This window comes from Erythrolamprus reginae, chromosome 5, assembly GCF_031021105.1.
Source record: "Erythrolamprus reginae isolate rEryReg1 chromosome 5, rEryReg1.hap1, whole genome shotgun sequence".
Lineage (NCBI taxonomy): Eukaryota > Metazoa > Chordata > Lepidosauria > Squamata > Dipsadidae > Erythrolamprus > Erythrolamprus reginae.
The window spans coordinates 101755972-101776205 of NC_091954.1; the positions used below are offsets into that span (position 1 = coordinate 101755972).

Sequence of the window (20234 nt, forward strand, 5' to 3'; positions counted from 1 at the left end):
TTTGTCTAATTTTTATCTATGGGGATTTTTAGAAGGTAATTTTATTCAGATTTCTAACACGTTGTAAGCCGCCCTGAGTCTCAGGAGAAGGGCAGCATAGAAATTGAATTAATAAAATAAATAAATAATTAAAACTAACCTTTCCTTGCATGCTTCTTTTTCCAAATACATATTACAAATTATGGAATTACCTATGCTGGGAGGGGGGAGAGGGCAGGGGGAGACGGCAGACACAAATGTTGCATCTGAAGTTCCTCTCTTGAAAAAACAACATCTAGTCTTTATTTCCCAAAGGAAATATGAATTTAAGACAACCCACCTTAAGAAAGAGCCCACTCAGTGGAGGGTTGCTACCAATTCACGCAAACTGGTGGCTGAAATTTGGTCATGGTCACCAAACCAGTAGGCAGTGCCTGCTTGCCACGCCCCCGAACTAGTTCCCTGGTCGCTGCTGCTTGAAAGCGGCTGGCAAATTACCCACTGTGCATGCACAAAGGCTTCTGTGCATACAGAAAGGGTCAATGCCCGGATATGACATGCGCATGTGTGCAAGTGTAGTGCGGATGTGCAAAGCACGCACATGAGACGCGCACACTTCTGAACCAATAGGGAAGAGAAACCACACCCCTGTGGCCACTCCTAAATTTTCAGCAAATCTAAAAAGAATCCTAATAAGATAATTGGGTTAAGATACTGTAAATTGTTTTGAAGAAAAATAAGGGAAATTTTTTTTTTCATGTTAGTACAGTAATAAAAGATTTAGCTTGGAGAAAAGGCTTACAAAAGAAATAATCAAATACAGTGGTACCTCTACCTAAGAATGCCTCTACTTACGAACTTTTCTAGATAAGAACCGGGTGTTCAAGACTTTTTTTGCCTCTTCTCAAGAACAATTTTCCACTTACAAACCCCAGCCTCCGAAACTGTAACCGGAAAAGGCAGGGAGAAGCCTCCGTGGGGCCTCTCTAGGAATCTCCTGGGAGGAAACAGGGCCGGAAAAGGCGGATAGAAGCCTCTGTGGGACCTCTCTAGGAATCTCCTGGGAGGAAACAGGGCCGGAAAAGGCGGGGAGAAGCCTCCATGGGGCCTCTCTAGGAATCTCCTGGGAGGAAACAGGGCTGGAAAAGGCAGGGAGAAGCCTCTGTGGGGCCTCTCTAGGAATCTCCTGGGAAGAAACAGGGCCAGAAATGGCAGGGAGAAGCCTCCATAGGGCCTCTCTAGGAATCTCCTGGGAAGAAACAGGGCCGGAAATGGCAGGGAGAAGCCTCCGTGGGGCCTCTCTAGGAATCTCCTGGGAGAAAACAGGGCCTCCACCCTCCCTGTGGTTTCCCCAACGGCATGCATTATTTGCTTTTACATTGATTCCTTTGGGAAAAATGGCTTCTTCTTACAAACTTTTCTACTTAAGAACCTGGTCCCGGAATGAATGAAATTCCTAAGTAGAGGTACCACTATATCATCTTTGCTAATACCTTTTCTTTCTAATCTTCAAAGTAGCTCAGCAGAGTTAGACACTGGTTGGGGGAGGGGGGGAGGCAGATTTTCTTATTTTAGATCTTTAAATTGGCTAAAGGAGGAAAAGTATTTTTTTTAAAAAAATGTAAGGAGGAATAGCAGAAGTAAGCCAATCAATCATTCTGACAACTGATTTGGGATTCTGTTCATATTATTTATGCCAAAGAGGGCCATCTGGGAATCTCAAATGACATTTCAGACACTTTATGATGAAAATTGCACCTCAACGATACAAAATGATTGATCACAAACATCAAATTCTGTTTATCTGAGTGGAAACCTTCATATTTTGTGGTGAAAGGTCATTGGATATGAAATTCAATGGGAATGCATGCTGCGTTCCAAATTCCAACAATAATTAGTTACTTATTAGCTGAAATTCCTCACACACAGAGTGGATAAAAATCATTTTTTAAAATAAAATAAAATAAAACAAATTAGATTTTTACAATTTAAATCGATTTTTAAAAAAATTAAATTGGATTTTTTAAATTTTTATCAAGTTTATTTTAATAAAATGCTTTTGGAGTAAAAATCTTTTTAAAGATAGTTTCTATTTAAGATATATTAGTAATTTAGCTTATTTAGCATGAAATGGATTTTAGTTATGTGGCATGAGGCTGTATATTCTGCAATATTCGGCAGTTGCTCTGTAAAAGTTATGATTTAAACTGAGTTGATTTAAATCAAGCATTTTTACTAGTGATTTTAAACCAAATCCACAAGATAGCAGCTATAGAGAAATCACCTTGGCAAAGTTCCAGCTGCTTTTAGGCCCTCAAACATCTAAAATAAGAATCCCAGCCTTATCATTTGCAGCCCTCTCTACTAGCCTGGGTATTCAAAAGCATTAAAAAAAAAAACATTATTTCTTGATATTAATTACTTGAAAAGAATGTCCCCTTTTAAGTCTTTTTTGCTGATATTTGATGGCTTTTGAAAGGAAAATCTCTTTTTATAAGAAATACAAATAAATCTTTCCTCTTAACTACTTTTCTCAGTAATGTTCTGCTGGGCTCTCTGGTAGGAGCCTCCCGAAAATTCAAGGGTACAAATTTCAGACACACACACACGTTTGAAAATTCAAAACAATGTTCTTTATCACAAAATCCAAAATAAACTAAGCACTCTTTTTGTATTGCAAAGAGAACTCGTCCCAAAACAACCGGGTAGTCTGTACAATTAACCTTAAGCAGTCATTAAGTACTTAGCTAGCAGCTGCGAAGAAACTTCACACCCCTTCTTCTTCTAAGAAGTGAGACACACATACACACACACACGTTGCTCTGCTTTGGTTTCAAAGGCGTGAAAAATCAACAAAGTCCAGAAAACAGCAACACACAATTCCTGAAGAACTGCGATCAGATACTCTTCCACAACCCACACGCTGCTATTTATAGCAGCAGCCCTAATTACTGGAGCCTCACCCAAACACAGGTGGCCTGTCTTATCTCCTGTAATATGTCCTTACTTGGTCTCTTGTACACATAATTCTGCGCTTGCATAGGTCCAAGACAGCTTCATCCGAATCAATGGAAGATAAGGGAGATTGACTGCCTGGGCTGTGTGCCAAGCCCCCCTCTTCCAAGTCACTCCCACCTTCTTCTTCGTCCGAGGAAACTAAACTCTGAACTGATTCTGTCGGCAATAACACAGGCCTGTGACATGTGGAAGTTTCCCCTGCATCCACCTCCACATTCCCTGGGGCAGGAGCTGGGGCAGAGCCAACCACAACAAGTAATGAATGTCTTGATCTCCTGACTACTGCCTAAAAAGCAATTGAGAAAAGAACCTTTATGGCAAAGACTCAACTGGTAGTGAAAAGATGAAGTTCCTGGCCTCACATTTTTTCCCTTGGATATCATGTCCTTCCAAATTCACTTTGCAACGATGAAAGACTCTAAAAATAGTGTTTTTCCAGGGAAAAAAAGGTGTCCGGCTTGCTTGTTATTACTATCGTTATCATGATTATATATTTTGTAAGTTATTTTTGTAAATACACTATGTATGTATCTTTTTTAAATAATAAAATTTATTAAAATCAAAAAAGGAGAGAAATATACCATCTAACTTTTCTTTTAAAAAAACCAGTGTTTTTTCAGAAACCCTTTTACTACCACAACTCCTAAATATAATAACTGTACCATAAGAATCCCCAAAACTTTCTCATACATATGTAGGATAACCTGGAACCCAGCCTCTCCTACAAGATGAAAGTCACATTTTGATTTCTGCTAAACCTAGTCCTTCTAAGGAAGATATGGCGACACAATTCCTTCTGAAACTGTCCAGCTTGCACAATAAACAGCAAAGAATTAATCACCAAATAAGCTTTTGTGACGTAAGTAAAAGATTTGAAAACCAGAAAAAGTCAAAAGTAAAACTGGGAAATACTAGACAAATATTATCCACCGCGTAAGAATGTATACAGACTAAATCTGCTGTTGATTGTTAATAAATTTTGTGGAGGGAAAAAACCTCAATCATCCTGTTGTGGTTTCTCTGGACCAGCTCCTGCCCCAAGGACTGTGGATGTGAAGGAGACATCCACATGCTGCAGGCCTGTTTTGCCCCCCCCTGGTGGAATCTGATGATGAAGTCTCCTCTGACCAAGAAGACATGAGTGACAGGGGGGAGGAGAGTGGGGCAGACAGCTCAGAAGGAGATCAATTATCTAGCTCCTCCTTGGATTCAGAACAAGAGTTAATGATACAGCCATGCATGCGGTGAGCGACACATAGGCAACAACAACTGAGAGATTATTATCAAAGAAAATGAGGCCACCTGTGGTTGGGTGGGGCTGTGGAGGATTATCTGATCGTTGTGTTTCATGACTGCTTTACTGACTTTGACTTTTTGTGTGCTGATTTTTCCCCGCTTTGAAACTAAAGCAGAGCAAAGTGTGTTTCACTTTGTGAAAGAAAAAGGACTGTGAATTGCCTCACAGCTGCAAGCTAAGTATCACAGAACTGATAAGGGACTTGTACAAATTACCAATTTGTTTGGAGATGAGTGCTCTTTGCTATACCAAAAGAAGGCGTGGTTTAAGTGAATTTTCATTATAAAGAACATTGTTTTGAATTTTCAAACGTGTGTGTCTGAAATTTCTACCTGTGAATTTTTGGGAGGATTCTACCAGAGAGCCCGACAGAACACATCCTCAGGTATGATTACACCAGTATGGAATAACACAGAAGTCCCTAATCTTTCTGGCTTAGCGGACCAGCGGGAGGGGGGGGGCAAGAGAGGGGATGGTTCCATGTGAGAGGCACACCTCTCACACAAATGGGGCTTCACCGATGATACAAGTGGCGTTGTGAATACATGTGCATTTTCCCCGTCTCTTTCACAGGCCGGTTCCAAATGGATTGAGGACTCCTGCAATATCGAATGATACATGTAAGGTCGTCTTTACTATTGGCAGAAATCCATTGCTAGGTGATGTGGTCATAAATTCACATGACCACACCAACTTACAACAGCAGTCTTGGTAGCCGTTGTTAAGTGAATCTCATGCAGTTGCTGCTTTTTGCAGTTGTGGAACTGCCATTTGTGACCTCATGCTGGCTTTAACATTGACTTTTATTTATTTATCAAAGTTCTATACCACCTATGTAACTCTGCTTGTTGGAGAGTTGCAAATGGCAATCACAGAACCTTGAGATGTCCCATGGTCATAATTTCAAATTGGTTGCCAAGCGCACAAATCGCAATCATGTGCCCACAGGACTTTGCGATGGCAGAAGCTATGAAGAATAGTTGTACATTCATTCATTCCTTCATTCCTTCATCCATCCATCCATCCATCCATTCAATTTTTTATGCCGCCCTTCTCCTTAAGACTCAGGGCAGCTTACAACATGTTAGCAATAGCACTTTTTAACAGAGCCAGCATATTGCTCCCACAATCTGGGTCCTCATTTTACCCACCTCGGAAGGATGGAAGGCTGAGTCAACCTTGACCCAGTGATGGAGATTTGAACCGCTGACCTGCAGATCTAGCAGTCAGCTTTAGTGGCCTGCAGTGCTGCATGCTACCCACAGCGCCACCTTGGCTCCTAAATTCTCTTGTTCTATGTTGATGGGTAACTTCAAACAGTCACTGAACGATTGGTGGCTTAATGAGGACTGTGCCAATATTTTCATGCAAAGTATAAAAACAATAGCTTACATAAAATACGATAATATATTGACAGCACTAAGATTTGTTAGGTTTAAGATAAGATGTATCTCATCTTAAGTCTGCAATTAGATCAAAACATGAGTCACTTGAGACCAATTTCAAAAGATTAATCTGCTGATATAAATTCTATCAATGCTATGGCAACATTTTCCCATTTTTAAATTCCACCTTTATCTCAGACTTTACCTATTCCACTTTAAAATTTAATAAATTTACTCTGGATTCTTCCAGTCATTATAATTTTGTGCAAATATCTCAAAAAAATTGCTTCAAAACAAACAGTACTTCCCTAAAAGCAATAGCAACCCCAACAAACAAATAATTTGTAATTGTCTGTATTTATTCAACAAAAATGCCGGGTGCTTGTTTTTTGCCCTGTTCAAGATCAGCTAAGCATTGTCACGTGTAAGAGACAATAAAGGATGTAACCCTTCACAAACTTCACAACCCATTCACCTAATCACACTTGAGTTACAGCAAGGACATCACAGTAACAATTACAAATGCCCCCATTTATTTGGCTAGATTGAGAAGTGTGAAGATCTACTTGAAGAAGGAATGCAAGATTGGTTAAATAAACATCAGCTTAGCTATGAGAGAAAGAGGGATGAAAAAGAAACTCAAGATAACCCCATCTTGATTGTCTTTAGTATATGAACTTTTGCCAGACCCATCCTCGAATATGAGGAACCATCCCCTCTCTTGCCCCCCCACCCTCACCCCCGCCGGCCCGCTAAGCCGGAAAAGTTAGGGACTTCTGTTTGGAACCCATATCGCATCTCAGACATTAACACCCTTGAAAATGTCCAAAGATATTTCACCATAAGAGCCCTTCATTCTTCCACTCAAAATAGAATACCCTATGAGACTAGATTTTCAATCCTGGGCCTAGAAAGCCTAGAATTAAGACGCCTTAAACAAGATCTAAGTATTGCCCACAAGATCATATGCTGCAACGTCCTGCCTATCGGCGAGTACTGAAGCTTCAACCACAACAACACAAGAGCACACAACAGATTTAAACTTAATATTAACCGCTCCAAACTTGACTGTAAAAAATATGACTTCAGTAACCGAGTTGTCGAAGCATGGAACTCATTACCGGACTCCACAGTGTCATCCCCAAACCCCCAACACTTTATCCTTAGATTATCTACGGTTGACCTATCCAGATTCCTAAGAGGTCAGTAAGGGGTGAGTACAAGTGCACTAGAGTGCCTTCCGTCCCCTGTTCTATTGCTCTCCTATATCTCTGATACCTTTCTTCTATTCCTATATCTCTTCTTCTATTCTTTCATTGATATGTTCTATTACTATATCTTCTTTTCTATTCTTTCTTAGATATATTTTACTATGAGTATCTCCTCTATAACCTTCATCATGTATTTTACTATGTGTATATATATATACCCACTAAAACCCTCATTGTATATTGGACAAAATAAGTAAATAAATAAAAATATGAGAGAGAGGGTGAATGTCTATCAGGCTTCTGCAATATTATTCCAATAATTCTAATAGTGTCTGTTTCCTAAATAGGCCAAATTTCAAGGTTTGACAATTGGATTATTTGATCTTCAAGCAACTTATCTTTGACTAACAACTTTAAATAGAGATTGGTTTATGATACCAATAACTACAGCCATTTTTTTGCATTATCCCACCTTTCTCTTTCTCCAGTTGTTTCTCCCCTCACCCCGTGTCACCTCCCTGTGTGTGTTTGTGTGCACTTTTCAGGCAGTTTGTGACTCCTAGCAATTGCCTGGATTAGTCCCTGCAATTATTTTGTTTTTGACAACACTCCATGATTACTGTAATTTGACATTACTACTTCAGAGCTGAGACAGAGTGACTGGCCTAAGGCCACAGTTGGTTTTGTGCCTAAGGCAAGGCTAAAATGCATTGTCTCTGTTTCTAGCCTGGAGTCTTAACCACTACAACAGACTGGCTCTACTTTTGCTATAACATTCAGGATGGGCATGAATGAAGATAAAAAAATAATTGTGCTAACAGTATGAATTAATATTTTTTGCCTTCTGTACTTGCCTGCCAATTAAGGTTGAATTGGTAGAAGATGCTCTCAATAATGGCAGTTCTTCAATTATTTATTTATTTATTTATTTTGTCCAATACACAATGAGGGTTTTAGTGGGTATATATCTATATACACATAGTAAAATACATGATGAAGGTTATAGAGGAGATACTCATAGTAAAATATATCTAAGAAATAATAGAAAAGAAGATATAGTAATAGAACCTATCAATGAAAGAATAGAAGAAGAGATATAGGAATAGAAGAAAGGTATAGGAGATATAGGAGAGCAATAGGACAGGGGACGGAAGGCACTTGTACTCGCCCCAGAATTCCCCAGCCAGCGAATGCTGAATTTGCAAACTTGCTTCAAGAAATTCCAAAACTTCACCAATAAATAAGAGGCAGTTAAGTTGGCTCTTGTAATTTTCATTTTAAGAAGTACATTACTCTTGAAGGAATGGCATGCAAGTTATTCTGTAAATATACAACCCTCTACATCAGGGGTATGAAACTCAAGGTCCGGTGCCCAGATCCAGCCTGTGGGATGCTTAATTCTGGCCTACAAGGCTGCCCTGAAAACAGCGACGGACCGGCCGGTGGTGTCTCTGCCGGTGAAAACGGAGCTTGGGAGGGCCCTCTCGAGCTCTGTTTTCACTGGGAGAGGGTTGCAGGAGGAAGTAACCAATGAAAACAGAGCTTGGGAGCCCATTTTTACTGGCAGAGCGCTCAACCCTCCACAGGTGCCTGAGAGAAGTGAGTCGAGCTGGTCAGGCCCATCCTGGCCACACCGCCCCAGCCCCGCAAGGTCAAACACAACCCTCACTGAAGTTGAGTTTGACACCCCTGCTCTACATGTATGACTTCTTCTTCTTCTTCTTCTTATTATTATTATTATTATTATTATTATTATTTATTGGATTTGTATGCCTCCCCTCTCGGTAGACTCGGGGTGGCTAACAAGAGTGGTAAAAACAACATGCGACAATCCAATACTAAAACAGCTAAAAACCCTTATTTTAAAACCAATCATACATACAAACATACCATACATAAATTGTAGAAGCCTAGGGGGAATGAATATCACAGTTCCCCCATGCCTGACGACAGAGGTGGGTTTTAAGAAGCTTACGAAAGGCAAGAAGGGTGGGGGCTATTCTAATCTCTGGGGGGAGTTGGTTCCAGAGGGCCGGGGCCGCCACAGAGAAGGCTCTTCCCCTGGGTCCTGCCAAATGACATTGTTTAGTTGACGGGACCCGGAGAAGGCCCACTCTGTGGGACCTAATTGGTCGCTGGGATTCGTGTGGCAGAAGGCGGTCCCGGAGATAACCTGAGTTGAAGAAATGCAGGCAGAAGAAAACGGTTGACTGATTTTATTTTGCAGTCCATGTTAATATGCGAATCACTTTCCAAAGCGATTTCCTGCTGGGTGAATGAATGCTGGCTCAATTCCCAAATGCTTGATACTTACAAGAAAACATTCAAGAAGAAGCCCGCAAGCAATTAGTCTTGGGCTGATTTTCCTTTATGCAAATGCTAATCAAAGCTTCTCCTATAGTGCTTTAAACTCCCCCTCCCTTTTTTTTGTCATCCATATTACTGTTTCTTATTCCAGTCAGGTGCTTGCTGGGGAATTTTGGGAGATGAAATTCGTAAATCGTAAAATTCGTGAGCTAAAGAAACATGCTCAAAAAGACAGTTCCCCAAACTTTTGCACTGAGAAGTAGCTTTCACCAAGCTGACATTTTCCCAGAGTTGTTGAAATTATTATTATTATTATTATTATTATTATTATTATTATTTATTAGATTTGTATGCCGCCCCTCTCCGCAGACTCGGGGCGGCTCACAGCAATAATAAAAACAATTCATAACAAATCTAATAATTAAAAGTCACTAAAAAACCCTTATTAAAAAGCAAAACATACACACACGCAAACATACCATGCATAAACTGTATAGGCCCATGGGAGATGTCTCAATTCCCCCATACCTGGCAGTAGAGGTGGGTTTTAAGGAGTTTACGGAAGGCAAGGAGGGTGTGGGCAATTCTAATCTCCGGGGGGAGCTGGTTCCAGAGGGTCGGGGCCGCCACAGAGAAGGCTCTTCCCCTGGGTCCCGCCAGATGACATTGTTTAGTCGACGGGACATGGAGAAGGCAAACTCTGTGGGACCCAACCGGTTGCTGGGATTCATGCAGCAGAAGGCGGTCTCGGAGATATTCTGGCCCGATGCCGTGAAGGGCTTTATAGGTCATAACCAAATGCAACCTGAAATGTAACTTGTCAGGCAAGACTGTGTCTCCCTAGGACTGTGATGGCGAACCTATGACACACATGCCTGAAGTGACATGCAGAGCCATCTCTCCAGGCACGTGAGCTGTCACTTATTGATCTTCTGGGTTCTGGGGTATTGGCCAGCTGGTCTTCACATGCACAGGAATGCTGGAAACTGGAGAAGCATGTCTGGGGCGCATGCGCATGCTGGGAAGATGATCTTCTGGTTTCCAGTGCATGCATGAGCACTGAATATTTGGTCTTTGTTCGTGCATGCACACCTGAAACTGGAAGACCAGTTAGCCAGTGTGGCTGTTCTTCCAGTTTTTGGCGCATGCATGCACACCAGCCAGCTGGTCTTCAAACATGCATATGCGTCAGAAATCAGAAGTCCAGGTGGCCAGCTTGCATGTGCTTCCATTTCGCCAACACTGACCTAGGACCATCAATTTGCAAAAATCCAAATTACCACTAGATGGCAACAAAGGAGTTGGGAGGAGGGAGTGTCCCTGAATATTTCCACTGCCATCTAGTGATGGTTTATATTTTTGCAATTCCCTAATTAGCTCTCTTTCATTTCTATCTATGCCAGCGTTTCCCAACCGGTGTGCCGCGGCACACTAGTGTGCCGTGAGACATGGCCAGGTGTGCCGCGACAGCTCCAGCTGGGCGGGGCGCTGCCGGTGCCTCTGACCTCCCGGCTCCTGCCCGATGCCGCGGTTTCTGGCGCTCTCCTGCTGCGCCCCAAAGAAGGAAGGCAGGAAGAAGGAGAGATTCATTCTTCGTGCCTTTTCCCCGCCTTCCCTGGCGTCGGCGGCAAGTGTCCTTTGGGGCCCGGCGGGAGGGCACTGGCAGCGGAAACAGGCTGCCGGCTGCAGCGGCCCCGGGCACCGTTCCCTGTAGGCTGCGCACGCCAACGCACCCCAAAATGCCCCCCTGCGCACCCTTTTCCAGGGGCGCGCAGGGAGCCGCGGCCACCCGCCCGCCTGCCCGATTTCCCTCCGCGCGGCTGGGGACGCGGATCCACCGCCCTCGCCAGCCCGATCTCCCTCCACCCGGGTGGGGAGGTGGATTCGCCGCCCCCGCCAGCCCGATTTCCCTCCAGTGGCTGATCTCCCTCCGTGTGTGTGGGGGGGGCGACGAACTGACGACCGGGGGTTGTCCGTCCGTGTTCGGTGGTGCAGGGCAGGCACAGGCAGCCCCAGGGGAGAACAAGGGAGGGAGAGAAAGGAAAGAGAGAGAAAGGGAGGGAGAGAAAATTGAATGAAGGAGGGAGAGAAAGAAAGAGTAAGAAGTAGAAAGGATAGAGAAAAAGGAAGAGAAAGGGAGGGGGAGAAAGGAAAGAGGGAGGAAGGGGGGAGAGAAAGAAGATATGAAGGAGGGAGAAAAAGAGAGATAGAAAGGAAAGAGGGAGAGAAAGGAATGAGAGAGAAAGGGAGGGAGAGAAAGGGAATGAAAGAGGGAGAAGGGGTGAGAGATAGAAAGGATAGACAGAAAGGGAGAGAAAGGAAAGAGAGAAAGGGAGGGATAGGAAGGAAAGAGAGATGAGAGAGGAAGGAAGAGAGAAAGAAAGAGGGATGGAGAGAGAAAGGAAGGAAGAGAGAGAAAGAGGGAGGGAGAGAGAAATAGAGCGAAAGGGAGGAAGAGAGATTTTTTTTGTCCAAACTTTTTTTAGGGCCCCCCCCCAATGTTCCCCAGGATTTTGAAAATATGAAAAATGTGCCGCGGCTCCAAAAAGGTTGGGAAACACTGATCTATGCAATGCATGAACATATGCATGCATTTTAGATATAAATTGATTTCAATGACCTTATTCTGAGAACAGTACAAACAACATCAAATCTGCTCCCATGTCTGCTTTCTAAGCACACTAATTGATGCAAAGGTCATTCAGAGAGCCTTGCAGGGAGAACCCACTATTTCCTGATTTTTTTTTTAAAACTCTCAATTGCTGCAAAGGCAAACATGTTTATCAAGAAATTGCAGAACTGGGCGGCATCATTTAGGTTTTTGCTCTGCGGTTCTGAATCTTGAAAAAATATCCTCAATGATCACTTGGGTGCAGTTGATGAGATACTAAACACCTGGGCTAGAATCATTCATAAACTCTCCATTGCAATTTCACCCTCTGCAAATTTAAACTGAGTGCACATTTTCAACGTCTGCATAGAAACATAGAAGATTGACGGCAGAAAAAGACCTCATGGTCCATCTAGTCTGCCCTTATACTATTTCCCGTATTTTATCTTAGGATGGATATATGTTTATCCCAGGCATGTTTAAATTCAGTTCCTGTGGATTTACCAACCACGTTCCTATATCTCTTCTTCTATTCTTTCATTGATATGTTCTATTACTATATCTTCTTTTCTATTCTTTCTTAGATATATTTTACTATGAGTATCTCCTCTATAACCTTCATCATGTATTTTACTATGTGTGTGTATGTATATATACCCACTAAAACTCTCATTGTGTATTGGACAAAATAAATAAATAAAAATAAATAAATACAAACATACCATGCACAATCTGAAGTTAGTTGGGGGAAAGATCAAAAGCAATATGAGAAAATATTATTTTACTGAAAGAGTAGTAGATCCTTGGAACAAACTTCCAGAAGACGTGGTAGATAAATCCACAGTAACTGAATTTAAACATGCCTGGGATAAACATATATCCATCCTAAGATAAAATACAGAAAATAGTATAAGGGCAGACTAGATGGACCATGAGGTCTTTTTCTGCCGTCAGACTTCTATGTTTCTAAATAATAAGTTTGTTCCAAGCATCTACTACTCTTTCAGTAAAAGGAAGTTTTATTTGCATTGACAAATTTACCCCCTTTAACTTTGGGTTGTTTGCATCATTCTTCACCCACTTATTTACTTTTCTCTGTACACATATAACCCTAAAATGTCTTTTAAGTTGGAGCTAATGATGGGTTCAAGGTTACCATTGAGGTTCATTTGTTGTGAGCCGCTCCGAGTCTTCAGAGAGGGGCGGCATACAAGTCTAATAAATTATTATTATTAATAATTATAGATAAACGAAGAACTAACCTTAAATAATATCATTCCCTATTCACAAATTGCTTGCTTGCCAGCCGTTAGATACATATTTTTGTCTCACTGGTACAGTTTATGGACCCATCCGATGATTATTCATTGCATGTTAGCATCATTAAGTGTTGAACCTCATGATTTTTGACAAATGGATTTATTTTATGTACACTAAGTACATATGCACCAACGACAAATTCCTTCTGTGTTCAACATGGCCAATAAAGAATTCTATTCTATGTTCAAGAATGGCTGTCAAATATGTGCATATCTGCACATTATCCCATTTTAGGATTGCCTGTTGCCGACTGGCTACGCTTGGAAAGATACCCATGGGGTTAGAAACCATGCTGATTATAAAACACCCATGGCAATTTCCCCGCCCTGTACTCAGCAAATTTAGGCAGAAACATCTAACCTCCTAAATAGCCGGTGAAACACAATTTCAAACCGAAACTTTAAACAGCCCTCCTTTTGCGAAAAGTTTAGTCCATTCCCCATTCCAAAAACTTCCCAGATGCTTTTTCCTGAAACGCCACCAAAAGCAAACTAAAAAGAGATCTCAAAAATCCAAGGGAAAGAAGCAGAACTCAGAAGCTTGAATTAATTTAAAAAAAAAAAAAAAAACACCAGTGGAGACATTTTTAGCACCAAATTTCCAGCACCCTGCCTTTCCTGCAAAAGCATAAACACCATTTCCTTAAATATAAAGTCATTTCCCCTCTGTCTGCAGCCAGACAGCAGTCGCTGCTGGTTTTTTCCCCTTCTTCTTTAAATTGCTTTATTCCTCTGGCCGCTCCACGGAATCATGAGGAATGACAACAGGTTTGACACACAGGGAAGACCGAAGTTTGAAGTTTACTAACCTTGTGCCCCAGGAGAGGGAAGTGCCCCATTGTCCTTCTAAAAAAAAGCGACACCTGTCCCTCTTTTCTTGTTAAATATTCATGCTATGGTTCAGCAACCGAAAAGAAAGCACAGTGGGACTCTTCCGTGGGTAGAGAAGCAACAGTCGGCAGGCAGCTTGTATTTTTTGCTGTGTCTCTTCAGCACCAAGTAGCTCAGAGCTGGTTCCAGAGGCAGTTTGAGGGAAAACCCAGCCCACAAAAATCCCTTCAGCCTATGAAGTTGCTCAGCGAGGGAAAACCACTCCCTGGCAAGCAGAATGCTAGAATGGAAGAAAGAAACGGAAGAAAAGGCGAAGAACAGAAGGAAGAAGAAAGCCACCCGATCGATGTTCCACGTCAAGAATATATGAAGTGAACATTCCCCAAGTTCTGTTTTAGTTTTACAGATATCAAGCACTTTCTTAAAAGAGCTTTTGGGAATCTAAACAAACATACAAACACAAAACAAACACAAAACAAACTTCAGGCTACTCTGGAGGCTTTAATCCATGACACAAATAAGAATGCCAACTTTAATTTAATTTAATTTAATAATTTAATTACATTTAATTCATTTAATTTAAATGAATTAAAATCAGAATAAGCTGGAAGGGACCTTGTAGGTCATCTAGTCCAACCCCCTGCTCAAGCAGGAGACCTATACCATTTCAGACAAGTTGACTGTCCAGTGTCTTCTTAAAAACCTCCAGTGATGCAGCATCTACAACTTCTGAAGGCAAGCTGTTCCACTGGTTAATTGTCCTGACTGTTAGGAACTTTCTCCTTAATTTTGGGTAGCTTCTCTCCTTGGTTAGCTTCTATTTAAAAAGAAAACAAGAGACAATGGGAACATTTGAAGTTTTTACAAGCAAGTGGGGCTCTGGTGGCAGAGGACTCAAAGTGGGAACCCCCAATTTAAGACCAATCTCAGCACTGATGGTTCATTGATTGGATGATTCTGGACCCAAGACAAGATACAGGCATAAGTGGAGATGGGATTGCTGCCCAATTGCTTTTGGAGAAAAGAGGATATATAAATGAAACAAACAAACAAACAAACAAATAAGGTGCTCCGTTTAAGATAAAACATCATTCAGTGAGCTGCAATGGTTGCCAATTGTCTCCGGGCACAATTCAAATTCTGGTTATGACCTATAAAGCCCTACATGGCTTAGGACCAGATTATCTTCGGGACCGTCTTCTGCCTCATGTATCCCAATGGCTGATTAGGTCCCACAGAGTTGGCCTTATCCAGGTCCCTTTGACCAGACAATGTCAGCTAATGGGGCCTAGGGGAAGAGCCTTCTCTGTGGTGGCCCCAGCCCTCTGGAATGAACTCCCTCCGGAGATACGTACCGCCCACTCCCTCCTGGTCTTTCATAAAGCTTTGAAGAACTACCTTTGAAGACCAACTGGAGAATTCTGGGAGTTAAAGTCCACAAGTCTTAAAGTTGCCAAGTTTGGAGACCCCTGTTCTATATTGTGTGTATCTGTCTGTCTGTCTGTCTGTCTGTCTGTCTGTCTGTCTATCATCTCTCTCTCTTTCTCTCTTTCTCTATCTATCTATTTATCTATCTATCTATCTATCTATCTATCTATCTATCTATCTATCTATCTATCTATCATTAGAGTTGAAAGGGACCTTGCAGGTCATCAAGTCTAACCCCCTGCTCAAGCAGGAAACCCTACACCACCCCAACCAGATGGCAGTCCAATTTTCTTTTGAATGTGTCAAGTGATGGGGCATTCCCAACCTCTGCTGGCAGGCTGTTCCACTGGTTAATCGCTCTCACTGTCAGAAAGTTCTTCCTTGTTTCCAGGTTGAATCTCTCCTTGGTCAGTTTCCATCCATTGCTCCTGGTCTGGCCCTCTGGTGCCCTGGAAAATAGTGTGACCCCCCTCCTTTCTCTGGCAACCCCTCAAGTATCTGTATACTGCTATCATGTCCCCTCTGGCCCTCCTTTTTGCTAAACTATCCATGCCCAGTTCTACCCTGTTTCCCCAAAAATAAGACGTCCCCGAAAGTAAGGCATGTCAGAGGTTTTGCAGAATTTGCTAATATAAGGCACCCCCCGAAAATAAGGCGTAGTCAAGTTTACATATGGTACGGTGGAAAAACATACAGTACCATTCAAAGCTGTTCATAGCGGTACTGTAATAATGTGGTGTCCCCTGCTGGCCCCTTCCATCGCTTTGTATCGTCCAGAACAGCAGACATAGTCTGCTGCTGTCTCACCGCCACTACAGTCTCCACTACAGTGCGTAGACTGCAGTTCCTCTGGTGGCCGGAAGCTGCAATAGCGGGAGTATACTTTTGTACCATATAAGTGCCATCGTTTGTGTGTGTGGGTGCCATACTAACAGGTACCGTACCGTAATTAGTGTACCGTGGGGTACACTTTCTTTGGGGGTGTCAGCTTTTCTGCCTGTGAATTTGTCTTATTTGAGAAATATAAGGCACGCCCCGAAAATAAGACGTAGCACAACTTTTGGAGTAAAAATTAATATAAGACAGTGTCTTATTTTCGGGGAAACACGGTAGCAACCTCTCTTCATATGTCTTGATTTCCAGTCTCTTTATCATTTTTTATGTGACCCTTCTAGATGGGAACTTGTGGAAGATATCTGGGACAGGTTAGGGTCCAAATAGCATATCACAATCATATCAAGGAAGCTGATAAGCCTTCCTTCCTCTTTCCCACAGTTCTGTGATTTTTGAGGGGAAATGGAATTTGCCATGGAAACCAAAGGGTGAAGATAAGGAAGCTCAGATGCAACTCTTCATACACACATGGAAATTACCTGCTGACCTTGCATCAGTTACTAAATCTCATCCCAAACAACCCCACAAGACTGCAGATAACACCGGAGGGCAAGGGAAGTATTTATGATGCCTTGAGTTCCTTAGGAACAAATAAACAAATGAAATTGAAGGGAGCCAAGCTGTATCCTTGAAACACACATTCACGCACACATACACTGTAATGGGGACAAGAAGAGTTGTATTTCTAGCTGTTAATGCTGTAGTATTATTATTCGATGGAAGCTTTCTCCAAATTTAAACCCAGTTGTTGCTGCTAACTTGTGGATTCCCACATATCTGTTGGTGGAACTGAATACAAATTTTGGCATTATAATACCGCTAGTCCTTGACTTACAACAGTTCATTTAGTGACCGTTTCAAAGTTACAACAGCATTGAACAAAATTACTTAGAGCCATTTTTCAGTTACGACCTTTGCAGTAATAATAATAATTAATAATTTATTGGATTTGTATGCCGCCCCTCTCCGCAGACTCGGGACGGCTAACAACAATAATAAACACAACATGTACAATCCAATAATAAAAACAACTAAAAACCCCTATTATAAAATCAAACATACACACAAACATACCATGCATAACTTGTAATAGCAGAGGGGGAAGAGCTATCTCAACTCCCCCATGCCTGGCGGTATAAATGAGTCTTAAGTAGTTTACGAAAGACAGGGAGGGTGGGGGCAATTCTAATCTCCGGGGGGAGTTGGTTCCAGAGGCCCGGGAACGCCACAGAGAAGACTCTTCTCCTGGGGCCCGCCAAACAACATTGTTTAGTCGACGGGACCCGGAGAAGGCCAACTCTGTGGGACCTTATCGGCCGCTGGGATTCGTGCGGTAGCAGGCGGTTCTGGAGGTAATCTGGTCCAATGCCATGTAGGGCTTTAAAGGTCATGACCAACACTTTGAATTGTGACCGGAAACTGATTGGCAGCCAATGCAAGCCATGGCGTGTTGAAGAAACATGGGCGAATCTTGGAAGCCCCACGATGGCTCTCGCAGCTGCGTTCTGCACGATCTGAAGTTTCCAAACACTTTTCAAAGGTAGCCCCATGTAGAGAGCATTGCAGTAATCGAACCTCGAGGTGATGAGGCATGAGTAACTGTGAGCAGTGACTCCCTGTCCAAATAGGTGCAACTGGTGCACCAGGCGAACCTGGGCAAACGCCCCACTCACCACAGCCGAAAGATGATGTTCCAATGTCAGCTGTGGATCGAGGAGGACGCCCAAGTTGCGGACCCTCTCTGAGGGGGTCAGTGGTTCCCCCCTCCAGGGTAATGGACGGACAGATGGAATTGTCCTTGGGAGGCAAGACCCACAGCCACTCCGTCTTGTCTGGGTTGAGCTTGAGTTTGTTGACACCCATCCAGGCCCCAACAGCCTCCAGGCACCGGCACATCACTTCCACTGCTTCGCCATGGTCATGTAATCAAAATTCAGATTGTTTGGAAACTGACTTGTATTTATGAAAGTTACAGCAGCTCATGTCATGTGATCATCTTTTTTCTGACAAAGTCAAGGAGGAAGACAGATTCATTTAACAACATTGTTACTAGCTAATCAATTGTAGTGATTCACTTTAAAACTGTGGCAAGGAAGGGGATAAATGGGACAAAAGTCACTTAACAACAGAAATTATGGTTGCAATTGTTATATAATTACAGCTGCAAGAATATCCTATGCACAATTTTGGAAAAACAAAGAGACCCCGACAGAAAATAATATCATAGACAAAATCTTTAGTTGTGCAGAAATGGATAGGATGACCATGGAGGTTAAGGGAATTAGCAATTTAGAATACCACGAGATATGAAATAATTGGTATAATTGGATTGGCAATAAAGATAAAAGACTGGAATAAAATGTGAAAGGACGTACAAAAACAGAAATATATAAATATGTAATGTAATATTTATAAAGAGGTAATTATAAGAAATGTAACAAACTTTAAAAACCAGACATAGATCTGTATAAAATTACAGAAATGTTGTTTTATAAAAATTGGAAAAACTAATAAATAAAACTTTTTTTAAAAAAGAAATTTTGGGTGCAATCGTGGTTGTAATTTAAGGACTACCTGTACAGCAACCTAATCCAGCTGCCAAATTTAGAACCTTTTTTTAACATCTTCAAATCATTTTTTTGATCTTGCCAATTACCTGGAAAACTCTAGTTTTCTTGGCAAGATTTCAAAATTTGTCATTATCCTCTTCCTAGAACTGAGAAAAAGTAACTGACCCAAGGTTTCTCCCGCTGGCTTTGTGCCTAAGGCGGATTTAGAACTCAAAACATCCCAGTTTCTGGAGTGATGCCTTAACCACTTCACCAAACTAGTTCCAAATTGAGATCTTTAATTGGCAGAGGTCACAAGAAACATTTTCCTTGTTCTCTGCATAAGCTCTGTTGCCAAACGACTGTTCCATATTGTTGCATATCTGGAGCATTTCTGGGCGGTGCAGTGAATGAAATGGTTATAAAAGGACCAGCCAGGAAAAGTCACACTTGATCTATTTCTCTTACTGGGACCCCTCCTCTCATTTAAAGCTGCGCAATGTTTTCCAACTGCAGGAGAACATAATATAGCCCCTGTCTGCTATACATACCTTCAAATACTTGCATACTGACGAGTTTGACAGCATACAACAGCCTTTGGAGATTGTATCCAAAGTTCTCCCTAACAGCGCTAATATTTATAAACACATGTGCACATATGCAGAACATTTACACTATGCACTTACTATTTTAGCCTCTTCAAATGCTGGATGATTTTAGCTGCTGGACTCAGCTACTGTACCGGAATGCTAAATTCCCAAGGCATGAAGCTATGCAGAATTACACACATACACCACATAAGCATGTCTGGATTTTCTGCTATACTCAATTCAATTCAATTTAGTAGATTTGTATGCCGCCCCTCTCTGAATATATATATTTATATATGAAATATATATATTTCCAGTATATATATTTATTTATTTATTTTATTTATTAATTAGATTTGTATGCCGCCCCTCTCCGTAGACTCGGCTAACAACAGTAAAAAGACAACATGAACAAATCTAATATTAAAAGTAATGTAAAAAAAACCCCAATTTAAGAAATCAATCATACATACGGACATACCATGCATAAATTTTATAAGCCTAGGGGTAGGGGAATATCTCAATTCCCCCATGCCTGACGACAGAGGTGGGTTTTAAGGAGCTTACGAAAGGCAAGGAGGGTGGGAGCAACTCTGATATCTGGGGAGAGTTGGTTCCAAAGGGTCGGGGCCACCACAGAGAAGGCTCTTCCCCTGGGTCCTGCCAAATGACATTGTTTAGTCGACGGGACCCGGAGAAGGCCCACCTAACTGGTCACTGGGATTCATGCGGCAGAAGACGGTCCCGGAGATATTCTGGTCTGATGCCATGAACGGCTTTATAGGTCATAACCAACACTTTGAATTGTGACCGGA

The 20234-nt window shown here is 41.9% G+C and overlaps 1 protein-coding gene across 3 annotated transcripts in view; it reads right to left on the reverse strand.

Moving 5' to 3' along the window:
* Positions 1-20234, reverse strand: part of PLD1 (phospholipase D1) — a 195441-nt gene that overhangs the window by 152618 nt on the left and 22589 nt on the right. For 2 of the 3 annotated variants that reach the window (XM_070753639.1, XM_070753637.1), the window contains exon 1: positions 13937-14021. The exons of the other annotated variant lie outside the window; for it this stretch is intronic. The gene's annotated coding sequence lies outside the window, so the exon portion shown is untranslated. Of the gene's footprint in view, positions 1-13936; positions 14022-20234 lie in introns of those variants that run through there. 3 annotated transcript variants of the gene reach the window in all.